Source organism: Eulemur rufifrons, chromosome 16, assembly GCF_041146395.1.
Source record: "Eulemur rufifrons isolate Redbay chromosome 16, OSU_ERuf_1, whole genome shotgun sequence".
NCBI classification, from domain to species: Eukaryota; Metazoa; Chordata; class Mammalia; order Primates; family Lemuridae; genus Eulemur; species Eulemur rufifrons.
The window spans coordinates 22,399,687-22,414,191 of NC_090998.1; the positions used below are offsets into that span (position 1 = coordinate 22,399,687).

The following is a 14,505-nucleotide window of genomic DNA, read 5'->3' on the forward strand; positions in this document are numbered from 1 at the left end:
TGAAGCCGTATTAGTGGAAGCTGAGAGATGGAGAGAAATTGAGTCATGTTTACATTTTTGTAATCCAGAAGTTAGCTCTGTGCCCAGATTTTTCATATATTAATAAGACACATGCACACACATTCATACCATCGTTCTCCACGACATTTGCATAGCTGACTCCTTCTTCAGCTTCACTATTACTGGCTTTCTCTGACCCTTCCTATCTAACATAAATTTCCCTCTCTGCACTCTTGACTGCAGTCCATTCTACCTGTTGTTAATCTCACTCCATATTGTCAAAATCATATGCCATATGCTATTTATTAATTTAGTCCAGAGGAATTTTGTCAGTTTTCTAGTCCTTTTTCATCAAAGCTTACACAAGGCAGGATTATTTTCTCATTGAGAAAAAGAGAAAGACGGAGAAATGGAGGGAAGAAGGGAGATAGGGAGTGAAAAAGGAAAAAAGGGAGGAAGAAAAATAGGCTTTAAAAACTGAGTATTCAAAGAGAAAAGTCATATAATAAGTTTCACTTAATGGTGAAATAAATTGAGGTTTTGTTTAGACACACACAAGAAAATATATTTTGGTTAAACAAATATCTTTAGCATAGATTAGTAGGAAAGGATTTTTATGCATTCTGATCTCAATTCCAAGCAGACTTAACTGACATAATTACGGGGCCCCTAAAAGTAACTGCTGGGGCTTAGAAGCACTTGCCACTTCCTTTGAACTGGCTCTATAAATGCCAAGCATGAGTATTTTAAATTAAATGAATAGATTAATAAACATCTTTGGAATATCCATCATTAAGGCTGATTTATGTTCTGTTGCCAGCAGTAATTCAAAGAAATGCCACGCTATTCAAAAAATATTGCATGTTGTTCTCAACACTTTGCCAATGTTATGACACCATGTAAGTATGACAATATCTATATTCTTTTGCAGTACTAACTATACACAAAAGCCAATAGACATTCTCCTCATATTTATAACTCTAATGAATGGCCTTTCATTTGTAAATTTATAGTGTATCCATAATTTCTTTAGGGAACCAAGAGGTTCATTCAAAAAATTGCCACAACATTTATCTATGCAAAGATGATGGATATGGTTTATGTAATAAGTGCTTTTAAAAATTAAAATCATATTGCCAAAAGAGACATGTTCTTTCCTGGTTTGCTCACATTTTTAAAAAATCAGAACTGCATTCTCAGCAGTTATGATGCTTAATCTAGGTAGCATATGAATACACTTATTAAATATGCCCAAATACATTATTGTTAGGGTTATGTAGTATCTTCATGAACTACGGGATGTTAAGTTCAACTTAACTTTCTTATTTTATTTTCTAATTCTATTCCCTATATAAAGCTATAAAATATAGAATGTATCATTGGAATATAATATTTCTTGTATATAATTATAGTATTTACTATATTTAGTTCTTCAGGACTACTCCGAGCATACTGCTTGGTTTACTATAAGCGTAAACTATTATAATATTTTTTTCCTAGACCTCAAAAAGCTGAAATAAACTGTTATAATTTTACCATGACTCAAAATACATATTTTGGCAAAAATCAACATTAACTAAGCAAGGATACCTACTTTATCCCAATGTAGACTTTTTTCATTTGGAGAAATTGATGAAGTAGGAGATGATGAAAGATAGCAATTATCACTGAAGTGACCAACAAAAAGCAGAATAGTCAATGTTATACACTTGAAGAAGAAATGGACATTGTTATGTGTGATGTGTTTCAGTGGCATTTCTATTCTCCTTTCATTTGCCTTCAAATACACACAAGTGTAAGAAATACATACAAATCTCAGTGGCATTTTTTAAAAAGTAGTTTTCCTGTTTAAAAATCCATCCTATTTCTATGGAATCTACAAAAATTGAAGCTGAAAGAGTTTAATTCATTTATTTGATTACATGAAAAACAATCTCCAAATTATCAACTTTCTTTAGCATTAGCGCAGTCAAAAAAAAAGATTGTTCCGAATGCTTGTAAAATTTGCATGCAAAACATTTCTTACATATTCAGCTATGTTTTCCTTAGCAAATATATTAAAAATAATAAAATAAACATTTTACATACCCCAGTGGATCGCTAACTCCTTGTGGGCAGGAACTTATTTTTCATCATCTTTGGGTCACCAATGGCCAGTACAGCACCTGGGATATAACACACACCCCATAAGTGGGTTTGAATTAATGAAATGATACCGTGTTGATTGGAATCCATTTGGAAGGTATGAATTGAATAAAATAACCATCCTCTATATCAACCTTCTTCCTCTGTATCATTATTATACATATAATTTATATACATTATAATTGATACATTAAATTAAAGGAATAGTGCACATTCTTAAAAACGTAAATGACAACTTTATTCTGAAAACTCAGTTCTCAAGAATAATTGCTCCTAAATGCTTACTCCATTGCATATTATTATACTCTCTTGTTTTGGAGGAAGCAACCCAGTGAAGTGTTGGAGATCATGTCCTTTGGAGTTAGGCTAACAAAGGTCCAAATCCAGGTTCTGCCATTTACTATTTACATGGTCTTGGATAAATTACTTAATCCTGCTAAATCCAGCTATCTGTAAAATAAGAATAACTATAGATCTTTCTAATAATGTTGTTCAAAGGACTAAAGGAGACAATGCTTAGCATACTGCCTGACACAGAGTATACTGTCTTCCTCTTTCTCTCCCTCCCCATCAGTGTAGTGAAGAATTAAACTTGACCAAAGAGAGATAGGCATTTGCCTTTGGCTACCAGAAGGTAATCTCCTGGAACTCAAAATGTCATGGGAGCATCTTTGTTTGCCTGAAGGCTTTGGCCACTGAACAGTCTAACAATGTGATTTATGATGGGTGGTTGAAGCCATGCAATATCAGTTTTGCCTCCAGTAGGGAGTAGAAACTAATGGTATCAGTCTAACACCAACATCCAAAAGGGGCTAAAGACTAAAAGTCAGCCACGTGGACAGTATGTGGTCAAGTCCCAATAAAAACTCTGCCAACAAAGGCTCAGGTGATCTTTCCTGGTTGGCAAAGCTCTGTGCACATTTTCACATACTAGTGCCAGGACAGTAATGTGTCCTGACTCCAGGGTGAGAGAACAGAAGTTCCATGTTAGATAATTCCCCAGACTCTACTTTAAGTATTGCTTCCCTTCGATGATTTTAATCTGTATCTTTTTCCTGTAATAAATTGTAACTGTGAGTATAACAGCTTTCAATGAGTTCTGTGAGTCTTTCAAGCAAATTGTTAAACCTGAGAATGATTTTGAGAACCCCCTCAACTTGCAATTGGTATCAAAAGTGAGAGTAGACTTATGTGAAGAACTGGTTCTCTGTAACTTTGACACTGACTAACTGTATGGTTGGTTAAACTCTCCTACCTTCCATTAAATCCAGAAAGTCCAAAAGACTTTGAAAGTTAACTTACTTTACCACTCAAGTGAACTTAATAAAGACTTCACTGTTAAAACTCACTTTGACTTGATAATATTTTTGTATACATTATATGCTATTGTTTATTTCTTCTTATACAAACAGTAAAAGCTACCCCCTCTCCTCATTCCCAATAGTGGATATAGAAATGGTTCTTGGGGTTTGGATTTTTTTTTTTTTTTTGGTAATGTAAATGGTAGTAATATTTAGAAGTGAATAAATCACACACACATAAATTTCTAAAGCTTATTTATAATAGATCTGTCAAAGTCAGGTGTAAGAAAATTAACTTCATTTGGTTTTCAAGCAAAATATTAATTAAATCATATATTTCTTGTGATCCTCCTGAGTGCTTTGGTTCCACTATGCAAGAGATTGTTTGCAACCTTGTTAAAAAATTTTTTTTACAAATAATAATTTGATAGGCAGAATAGTAAAACAGCCCCCAAGATCCTCCCAACTGGTGAATACGCTCTGCATAATCCCCAGGAATGTGATTATAATATATATGTGTGTGTGTGTGTGTGTGTGTATAAGTAAAAAATATATAACACATATAAATTTAAGACAGATTATTTGGGTGGGCCTAACCTAATCATATATCTTTTAAATCGTAGTCTAGAAGTCTAAAACAAAGGATGAAGGAAATTGGAAGCAGGAAAAGGATTTAACAAATCAATTGATGTCTTCAGGACAGAAGGGGCCACCTGGTAAGGAATACAGGTAGCTTCTAGGAGCTATCTGCAGCCTCTAGCTGATAGCCAGCAAGAAAACAAGGACCTTGGTACTACTACCACAAAGTGCTGAATTCTTCCACCAAGAGAATGACTTTGGAAGCAGATTTTTCCCCAGAGCTATAAGACAAGAATTCAGCCTGGCCTAATTTGATTTCAGCCTCGTGATACCCTGAGCAAAAAACCTTACCAGGCCATGCTTGGACTCCTGACCTTCAGAACTGTGAAATAATAAATGGGCATAGTTTTAAGCCACTAAATTTGTAATAATTTGTTGCACAGGAACACAGGATTCTGGAAGACTTTTATTTATTTATTTATTTATTTATTTATTTTTTGGCTTGTTTTCAGTTTTTCACTCTGAAAACGAATCACTTATGGGCTATGCTTCTTTCATCATATAAGCACCAGATTACTATTCCCAATACTGACAATTCATGGACCCACTATGAATTACAAATAAAAAACTAGGTACTAGGCTGTATTCGTTGCCTGTACAATAGGTCATTTGGAAAAGTCAACTGTCCATCTCCTAGAAACCATAGAGAAGGCAGCTCTTAAATATGTAGTGAATTACTTCCAAATTTTCTTAGGCCTTTTTAAGGAGTGAAAGTAGGCAGTGATTGTTCCTTCTTGAAGTAAACTTTTAAAACTATCATATGTTCAGTACAGAGTACACAGACCCTCTAACTATTTGGAGTAAGGTCGGTGGTCATTTAAAAGGAATCTCTTCCTAGAGGTATTGTAGAATATCTTCAGAATATGTTACTATAGTTGTTCTCTCTCTCATTCCCTTTTCATTCACTTACTACAATGCTACATATTATTTTTTCTAAAACACAAATCTTATCTTGATTTCCCTGATATCCCTGATCGAAATGGCAAATTTCAACGGCCTTTGAGATAAAGTCATTCATTCACAGATGTACTATTTAAGTGTGTACGATATGCTGAAGTCTATGTTTAGGTGACAGGGATACAATGGTGGCTAAGATAGACAAGGTCCTGCTCCTTGCTGAGTTTTGCTCTTGCAAAAATATACTTCCCATCTTGTTCAACTGGAAGACCATGATTAATCTTTAAGCTAACTCAGGCTTCACTCCTCTGGGAAGCCCTCTGACCCTCCCAGGAAAAATGGGGTGTCCCATCTCTATGCTCCCATAAAACACTGCATCTAATCATATAACAAAATTTATCATACTATATTAAAATTGCATGGGATTGCATGACTGCATCTTCCATAAGCAGAATATAGGGAGAGAATTCCAGAAGCACGTGCACCTGAAATTTCTAAAGTCAACAAATGGTTATGAATGGGTAGGTCCTTTTGGGACAAGGTAACCTGGACCTAATCCTCTCCGTAGGGTAGGATATACAGGATACATACATAGTGAAAAGAGAGAATTCTGAGTTGGGAGTAGGAGTTAGGCTGGGAGATAAGGAATTACAGTCCATGAAATAACGTGTGGTACTTGACACATTTTAGGTATGCTGTGACAAGAATTCCTCATCGCCCCTATGCCCACTATCTTAGTCATGAGCTCCTGGTGGTCTGGCCCAGAGTAGACACTCCAGGGAACCAGCCACACAGGAACTCTCAGAGACACCGGAGCAGCAGGCAGATTCTCTACCTAAAATCAAACACACAGTTTCATCCACTGCTTAGAATATTTAGTACATCCTTCCATGCTGGTGGGGGAGGGGAAATGAAATGGAATATTTATATTTCAAATAAATAATAGCTCTATACTAATTTTTAAATACAAGCAAAAATAACGTTAACAAATTAAAAGTCAAAGTGAGAACAATATTGTGTACCCATCTATGTGACCATGCCTTGGTATTTTAAAATAATCTTCCAAAGTCTCAAAGAAATACTTAAATTGAATATTATTACTCAACAATTTATCAGTCTATTATAGAAAATAGACTAACATAAATATAAACCAAAGTATGTGGTACCTGGAATGAATTGACTACTAAATACAAAGCAAATGAAATGTTATAATCATTCCAAACTTTATATGGCATGACAAACTGAGATTTCCCATAAAAATGACACCCAAATTCCAATTTTTCTATTTTTAATTCTGACAGCTTGGTGATGTGATTCATGAAAATTTGGTGAATTTGAGTAAGATATTTTTCTTTTTATTAAACATTTGCATGGTATGAAAAACAACTGGGTTGAATCTGTATTTATACCACCACGATAAATAGATTATTACTTTATTTATTTATTTATTTTTGAGACAGGGTCTCCTTGTGTTGCCCAAGCTGCCCCTGAACTCCTGGGCTCAAGGGATCCTCCCACCTCAGCCAGAGTAGCTGGGACTACAGGTGCATGCCCTCTATTTTATTTTTTTATTCATATTATTTTTGATTGACACATCATAATCATATTACATTTATGATGTAGAATGTGATGTTTTGATATATATAAATAGATTATTAAACCATGACTACATGAGTATTAAAATTATTTACTTTTTCAAATTAAGGTGATTGCTACCTGTAACAGGTGCGTTACTCTCTGAAACATCTTCAAATGCATTTCCATATCCCATAAATCTCATTCTTACTGTCCCTCATCCCTGCATTGACGGCCCTTCTCCTATCAGGAGGAGGCTGGCTACCATGTAGACAAAGGTTGGCCACTAGTCAGCTTTGAGTTTCAGAGCTAACCTTTGCAATTTTTAGTGAGACAACAATCTTGAATGACAGAATCTGAGAGTAAAAAGCAGGGAAGATTTCCAAAACATTGCCCTTCACAAAACAAAAGCAAAATATGGATGCTAAACAGAGCTGGTGGAAAACTCCAACACACCGAGGGAGGAAGGGGAGACAATTTGGGGCAAAGACAGGCAGAAGCAAGGTGAAGAGCTTGGAGGCACGGTCCTGGCTTTCTCCATGTCTTGATATTTAGGCTCTGAGGGGCTGGGCAGAAGTATATCAGCTGGATAAAAGCAATCCAAGGCCCTGTGGCCTCACTCCTCTTTCCTGGACATCACTTGGGGTGTGGGCGTGGTGCAGGGAATCCCTGCTTTTCACCTCATATCCATCTAGCCTGGCGAGGGAGAAATAAAAACTCACCGGTGAAGGTAAACGTCTGACGGATTGAGTTCAGATTGGTTATTTATGCCTCACAGGTGGCATGCATGTGCAGCGATTCTGAAATTCCTATGCTCTGCTCCACCCTCTCCACCGCGACACACACGAATGCTTGCACAACACAGAGGAAGGCTGGGAAAGCCCCGGGATGGGGAAAAGAGAAGGACTTCAAGTCCAAAGGCAGTGGCAGTCACAGCAGCTGCACTGGCTCAAAGTCCAGGTGGGGCCACTTCTATCAGCAGCGGATTCAACAAGGACAGAGGGCCCCAGGTAGAGACAAGACCACGGGACAGAAGCCAGGAAGGATACAGAGGTCAGCACAAGGACCAGCACGCACACTCTGCGCCCCAGCCACGGTGATACAGACTCCCCAGAGATGGTTTCTTTAGCTGGGCCAGGGGCAGGGCTGGCACCAGAGAAGTTTGGAAGCAGCCAGGAGGGCACACAAAGTTAAGGAGGCGGCACTGTCAGGGTCCTGCAGGTGCAGGCTGACACCTGAGAGTGGTGCTTCAGACATTCCCCACCCTAGGCCCCTCGCTCACCCCACCCTAGTCCTGCGCCCCGACAGGGAAATGGGGAAACTAACAAACAGAACAAAACAATTCGCTATTTTGTATTCTTGTTTTACTCCCTTTCAACCTGCCCAGCAGGGTGGGGGCTCAGGAGCCAGAATAGATCATGGAAACAGCTCTATTTTTCCTTGTATATTCCAGTAAAAGTGTACGAATTTGGATCCCATTAGATGTGTCTCAAAAATTATTACAATATTTTAGCAGACATTTCCCTATTTAAATTATTCCAACCGTTGTAAAAAAAAAAAAAAATCTTTTTTTCTTTCTACCTTTTGTAAGTATATCAGGTCTCTTTCTTCCCATGCTATTGAAAATTACGTTACCCCACTCACCATACAAAAGGAACCAAGAACACCAATTTCCTAAGAGTCAATAAGAAAGATGACCACTTGTACTCCTCTGCCAGCCTAAAGTATATTTCCTAGCATTCTCTTGTGAAGTCTGCCAAAAAGTGACATGATCTGAAATCTCAAATTGCAATAAATCTGAAAAACTGTGGCAACTGGCCTAATTTAAACCTTAAAATGTGCATTGTGGTTCCTTTTACAAATTCTAAGAACCTCCACATTTTCCTATGTAACAAAAGAGGAAGCGTGTACCTATCTATGGAGGTAGAAGTGTTATATTGCAAACTGCAGTTGGGATCTGTGGGCTTTATCTCCACGTTCTACCAAGCTAGCTGAGTGTTCTTGGACAAGTCACTTGATCTTTCAGGGTATTACATTCAGCACATTAAAGGGCTGGCCTACACAATTCCTAAAGTTCCATCCTGCTGCAATATTTCTACCTGAAGTAGATGGTGAATTCTTATTGTCCCTTAACCTTTCCAATTCGTGAATGCAGGCACAAAAAAGTTAACTGATTTGCCAATCACGGTAGAGAATTGGTAGCATGAGGAGCAAGAAACAGATACTAAGTGAGACTCGGGTGATCAATAATAATCATAACAGCAAACACTTTGATATTTTCTAGTAGTTACCATGAGTAGGCACTATGCTATGCGCTTACTACGTATCTGGCTTAATTCTCAGAACATCCTATGGGAGAGGTACTTTTATTATACCCATCTTATAGATGAGAAAACTGGAACAGAGAGACTGAGAAATGCACTCAAGTACACACAGCTAGAAAACCTTCAGCTAGCTCTGCTCCCTCTATTAATGGCATCCAAAAGAATTCAATTATAACACACTGAAAAGTGCATGACAAAAGAAATTCTAGAATCACTTTGTACCAGAAATACTTAACATAACCATTTATGAAACTAAAGTTAAATAAGAATGTAGAAAAAAAGTTACCAAAAACTTATCACAAGGTAGCAGTACATAGATGCAGGCAAAATTGAAATTGGAGGACATAATCATTATTCATTTCATTCTACAGATTAAGGAAATTAGTTTACTTAAGGTAGTGGTAGGACTGTGCCTCCCTGCCTAAAAACCAAGTCTCCACTTTTTCAGTCCAGGGCTCCTTCTGCTGTTTTTCGAATACATAGTTTTGGAAAGACAACAGTGGTTCAGAATGCAGGCTCTGAGTTGGAATTCCTGTTCTCACTCCCTAGCTGTGTGATCTTGGGCCTCGGTTTCCATATCTGTAAAATGTGAGAATACTTACTGCATACAGTTGTTGTAAGGACTAAAATAATTAATACATATCGAACACTTAGAACCATTCTTGGTACCCAGCGGGCACCTAATAAGTGTTGGTCTTTATTATTGCTACAATAGCAATGGCACATTTGGAAAATAAGATAAAAAAAAATCAAGAGCCACTCAGCAGCGCAGCGAAGAGAGTGTAGAAGGCTTGTTAATAGCATTGGAAATATATCAGAGTTTCCATCTAAAAACTCTATCCCTTACTCTCCTAAGCATACCATAGAGAAAAGAGAGTTAAATAAATTTTTGTCAGGACTACAGATCCAGGAAATGCTAAAAGAAGTCGTTTTACCAGCAAAGTTTTAGGCGGAAGTCCTTGCTTCCAGTCTTTGATTTATCACTGGTAGTTGGACCCTGGAAAGTCAGATCATGTCTCTGAATCTTGGTTTCCTTCTTGGAACTTTCCTATCTAGGGATACTTTTCTAGGTTTCTCAAATTTCATTAATAACTGAGGTCAAAAAGGAGATTTCATATATTAATTTTTAAAATTCTGGCCAAGTGAACAATACACAACCTTTATTCCCAAAACTTTTTTTTTGTTCTGTTTCGTATCAGATTTCCTGCCATCATTAACTTGGGTGTGATTATAAGAAAACATACATAATTTGCAATTCAAACAGTCTTTAATCTCAAAAGGATTTCTATGGGTGGAAGAAATAGAGAACAAGTCCCCTAGCTCTGTCCTTGGCATAGCCCACCACTTGCTCAAGGGATCTTAACTCATAAAGGAGGAGCGCTGTATAGCTTTAAAATGACTTCATTCCCATATTTACATATTTTTAATAGGGCTATGATGAATCTCCTTCCGCTTGACTCCTATTTTGAGCTGTGATATTTTAATCTCCATTCTTGCTGCAACTTAGCAGATGAATGTGCAGTGTGACAGAGCTCAGAGGAAATAGTATAAATAAAGCAAAGTGGAGCTATGACATCTCACATTTTATAGCTTTTTTATTGTAGCCGAAGCATAAACAGAGCACAGCTGTGTTATACTTACCGCTGTGAGCACTCCCTCAATCCTCACCCCCTGTTGCTTTTAAAAAGACAGTGCTCTTATTCAGAAAGCTCTGGCTGTGGGTAGCATGGCCCCACCAGGCCAGCCATCCTCTGCCCCAAACCTCTACATTTGACGCATTTCTCCTCTTACAGATGTAGATTTGTCACGCTCCACATCATTCATCTGACTGAAAACCAATATGCCAACTGCAGCCCCTACTACAGCAAAAGCACACTGCTCGTACCCATTGGAATATGGGTCCACAATCAGAACTCTAATTGTTGCTCCTTCCCAACATGCACTGCACCCAAATAATTTATGAACACTCTCTTAATAGGAGACAGGAAATTAGCTGGAAGTATTCAAAACAGTGCACTCTCTTAATGAGAGCCCCTTATAAAATGAGGAAGTTGTATTTCTCACTTTCAAATGCACTCTTAGTCATGTTTGAGTGAAAGTTGGAAATGCCAAGAGGGCCAGATAGAGTGAAAGTTAGAAGAGTGGTGTTGAGACGTGCAAAGTAATTCTACATGCTAACACAATCAGCAGGTTTTAGAATGTTTCGGGCTGGTTACATATTTCAATAAGTCTGAAGAAGACAGAGTATGACAAAGAGCAAGCACCTTCTGTAGACTCTGACAAATATGAGGTTATATATTAATACATATAGTTGATTAGTCCAGAACAAGCATCTGATCTAATCTAAGCCAATCAGAGTCCTTCCCTGAGGTATTTTCTTTAAGTAGAATGGAGAAAACAGTGAGCTATAAACTTCAAGTGCTGTCATCAATGGTGACATTTCCTCCCATATGGAGAAGTCTCTATTGCAGCAAGAATGGGAAAAGGCGACATTCCAAGTGACATGGAGACAAGAGCAAGGGATCAAGTCCTGACAGAGTGTGACTCCCTGGTTCCAACTGTTCCTGAAACCCATCGACATTCCTGTCCTTCCCCCTCTTTGATTATTTGCCTTCCTTGTGTTCCTTTACTGAACAAATTCCAGCCTTTTTTCTTAAACTGCCTCAAATTGGGTTTTTATCACTTTCAAAAAAAAAAAAAGAGTCCAAATTATTACACCTTCCAGAAGAAGATTCATTTTTCAGTTAGGTTAGGATTTATTCTTCCTTTTTCAAATGCCACCACACTATTTAAGGGAAGGAAGGAAAACCCTCTGGGCTTGTAGAGGAATGTGTAATGAAAATTCAAAAGACACATGCATCCAAGGGAAAAGAATATAGGGGCATAGTAGCCTATACACCAGTGCAGTGAAAGGAAGGACAGGAAGATTGATTTGCATCACCATTAACACGGAGGGAGAAAAGCACAGGAACATAATGACTGCAAGAACCACCTCCATTGACACACATAATTGTTTAGAAACAACAGACCCAACTGGGCTAACACAGGGGCAAAGTTGGTATCCCAAGCCTCTCAGCTATCTATCCGCCCAAAGTTGCTCTTCTGCCAAGCTCATTGTTTACCAAGCTGCTAGCCCAGCCCAGGGATCTGATTAGCAATTTGCACTTTTGTGAGAGGATTAACAGAATTCCTTTGTTTTGATGTCGGATTATCAAACTGCATCTTTAAAGAGGTGTGACCTCATCCAGATTCATAAGCCTGCTCCCTTGAGAATGACTTGAATTTTACTCCACTTGCGCAACATATAATTTCATAAAGGAGTTACTGTCAAAACATGGTACTCAATTCTTGATGTGTGTGAAGAAGCACATTTGTAATGTAAATAACCTCAGAAGTTTTGTGATATTTTAAAATAACCCATCTGGTGGGAAAACAAGGATTTTCAACCCATTTGGTTCCAGCACTAGTAAATCATGTGCATCTAACTCATAGAACTCAGAGATAAACCCACCTCCAGACTGAGACTCATGTTGCTTTTATTTTCAAGGACAAGCATTTTTAATTGTTCCAGTGCTCTTGACATATTTTTTAAAAGGAAGGCATAGTGCATCAGAGAGTAAACTGAGGAAAACTAGAGAATTTGACTGCTAAGTGATAATGACATCAAATCGATGACAGCATGGTTTATATGAACAGGGAAAACAGAAATAAAGTTTTGTATTTCTCAGTTTGTTCAGCCAACAGGAAACTAATCAGAAAGAGAAGTCCCTAAAATTTCCACCCAAACTGGAAATAAATAAAACTTCCAAGGAGGGCATCTATAGGGTAGGATGCAACAAATTAAGAAAATTAGTCTGTAAACGTTGCACTAGTATAATCTTTACTTGAGAGGAAATCTCAAATAGGATGCGCAAGAGCAGTGCAGCCTGTGGGGGGGCTTGCACCACTGGTGGAGGAACCCCAACCTGGGAGGCACATAAATGCCCATCGAGCTGCAAATGGCAAAAGGGCAGTCTGGCCATGACAGGTGCCCAAAAAGCCAGACACTGCTGCAGATCAGGTGGTGGCTTTTCTCACTGACAAACCCAAAATCCAAACAAACAATGAAAACACTCTATTACATAAACAGCAAATAGTATAATTAAATATATATATTTACTTTTAATATTGATATAGATTGTTACCCCAATGCTGATAGACTGGTAATGTTTCTTTGAGTTAGCAAACTTTTAATTATACAGGAAGAGTGTACTAGCCAGGCCCTGATAAATAGAGTGTCAAGTGTGTTTGAAAGCACAATATATACACACACAGGTCTGTCATGTCAGTAGTTTTTAATGGACAGTTGTGTGGATTAATGAAATCACATGGAAAATCTTTTTTAAAATACCCAAGTCACATATTCCCACCTGAAAACCAGTGGATGGGATGATGGCATATTTTTCCAAAAAAATCTGAATTAGTGTTCTATGAATGCCTCCTTAAACAGCCCTCTCCTATATTCGAAAATTGCCCTTCTATGCCGATTATGTGCTACTTACTTACTAAATTGGAAGTGTCTTTAAAAAGGAAGATCATGTCTCTTAGGAGTCCCATACAGTGACCTGCACATAGTTTGGTGTTCAATAAAAGTTGGGTAAATAGATTCAAAAGACTTGTGATTAATTAATAGGGATGTGATAGATGTACCATGGCAGACAAATACTTCAGGGAGAGTAGGAATGAATACTAAAAATAATTTAGCAAGAATTTTACTTTAACCCCAAAGCTGCCTACATGGAATTCCAGAAGAAAACAATGTATATTACTTATGACTTCTCTGGCCACAAATACAGAACACCAGCCAAAATCTGCCTTGGGTTATTCATTTACTCAACAAATATTTATTGAATGTCTCCATTTGCCAGGAACCACCCTGGGCTCTAGAGATAGAGCAGCAAACAAGACAGACCAAGCCCCTTGCCCTCATGCAGCTAATATTCTAGTCAGGGAGACGAAAAATAAACAAGATGAATATATAGATATATACGCATGTGTCTGGTAGTTAGAGAAATGCTAAGGAGAAAAAGTGAGGGAGGACAGCAGGTGTTTGGGGGAAGGCTAGATGGAATTTTAAATAGGGTAGGAGGGAGGGCCTCACAGAGAAGGTACCATTTGAGTCAAGACCTGAAGAAAGTGCTGGAATGAGTCACATGGGCATCTGATCAAAGCATACCACAGGTGGAGGAAACCCCACAGGAAAGCAGAGGCCCCATGAAGGATGGTGCCTTAGGTTGGAGGAGGAGCAATGGGCAGTGGTGGTGCAGCGTCAGGAGGACAATGGTGGCAGGAGTAGTCAGCGTGGAGAGGGGGTGAGGGCTGACTGTGCTCCTCCGGGGGCACAACAAGGAGTCCCCTGAGGTAGGACGCCACTGGAGGGCCTTGGCAGAGGACGACATAATCTGCCTAATCACAGACTCACGCTGGCTGTGATCTGTAAAAAGACGGAAGGAGAAGGAGGTCAGAAGTCCTGTTAGGAGCCAACAGCCACAGTGAGAAATGATGGTGGCTCGGCCAGACTGGAAATAGTGAAGATGAGGAGGGGTGATCAGGTTCTGGAAACACCCTGAAGGCCATTTTGCTCA

The 14,505-nt window shown here is 38.3% G+C and overlaps 1 protein-coding gene across 2 annotated transcripts in view; it reads right to left on the reverse strand.

The window, feature by feature from the left end:
* The window catches only part of SOX5 (SRY-box transcription factor 5), a 1,007,084-nt gene that overhangs the window by 835,058 nt on the left and 157,521 nt on the right, over positions 1-14,505 (reverse strand). For both annotated transcript variants that reach the window (XM_069489787.1, XM_069489790.1), the window contains exon 3: positions 2,089-2,165. The gene's annotated coding sequence lies outside the window, so the exon portion shown is untranslated. The remainder of the gene's footprint in view (positions 1-2,088; positions 2,166-14,505) is intronic.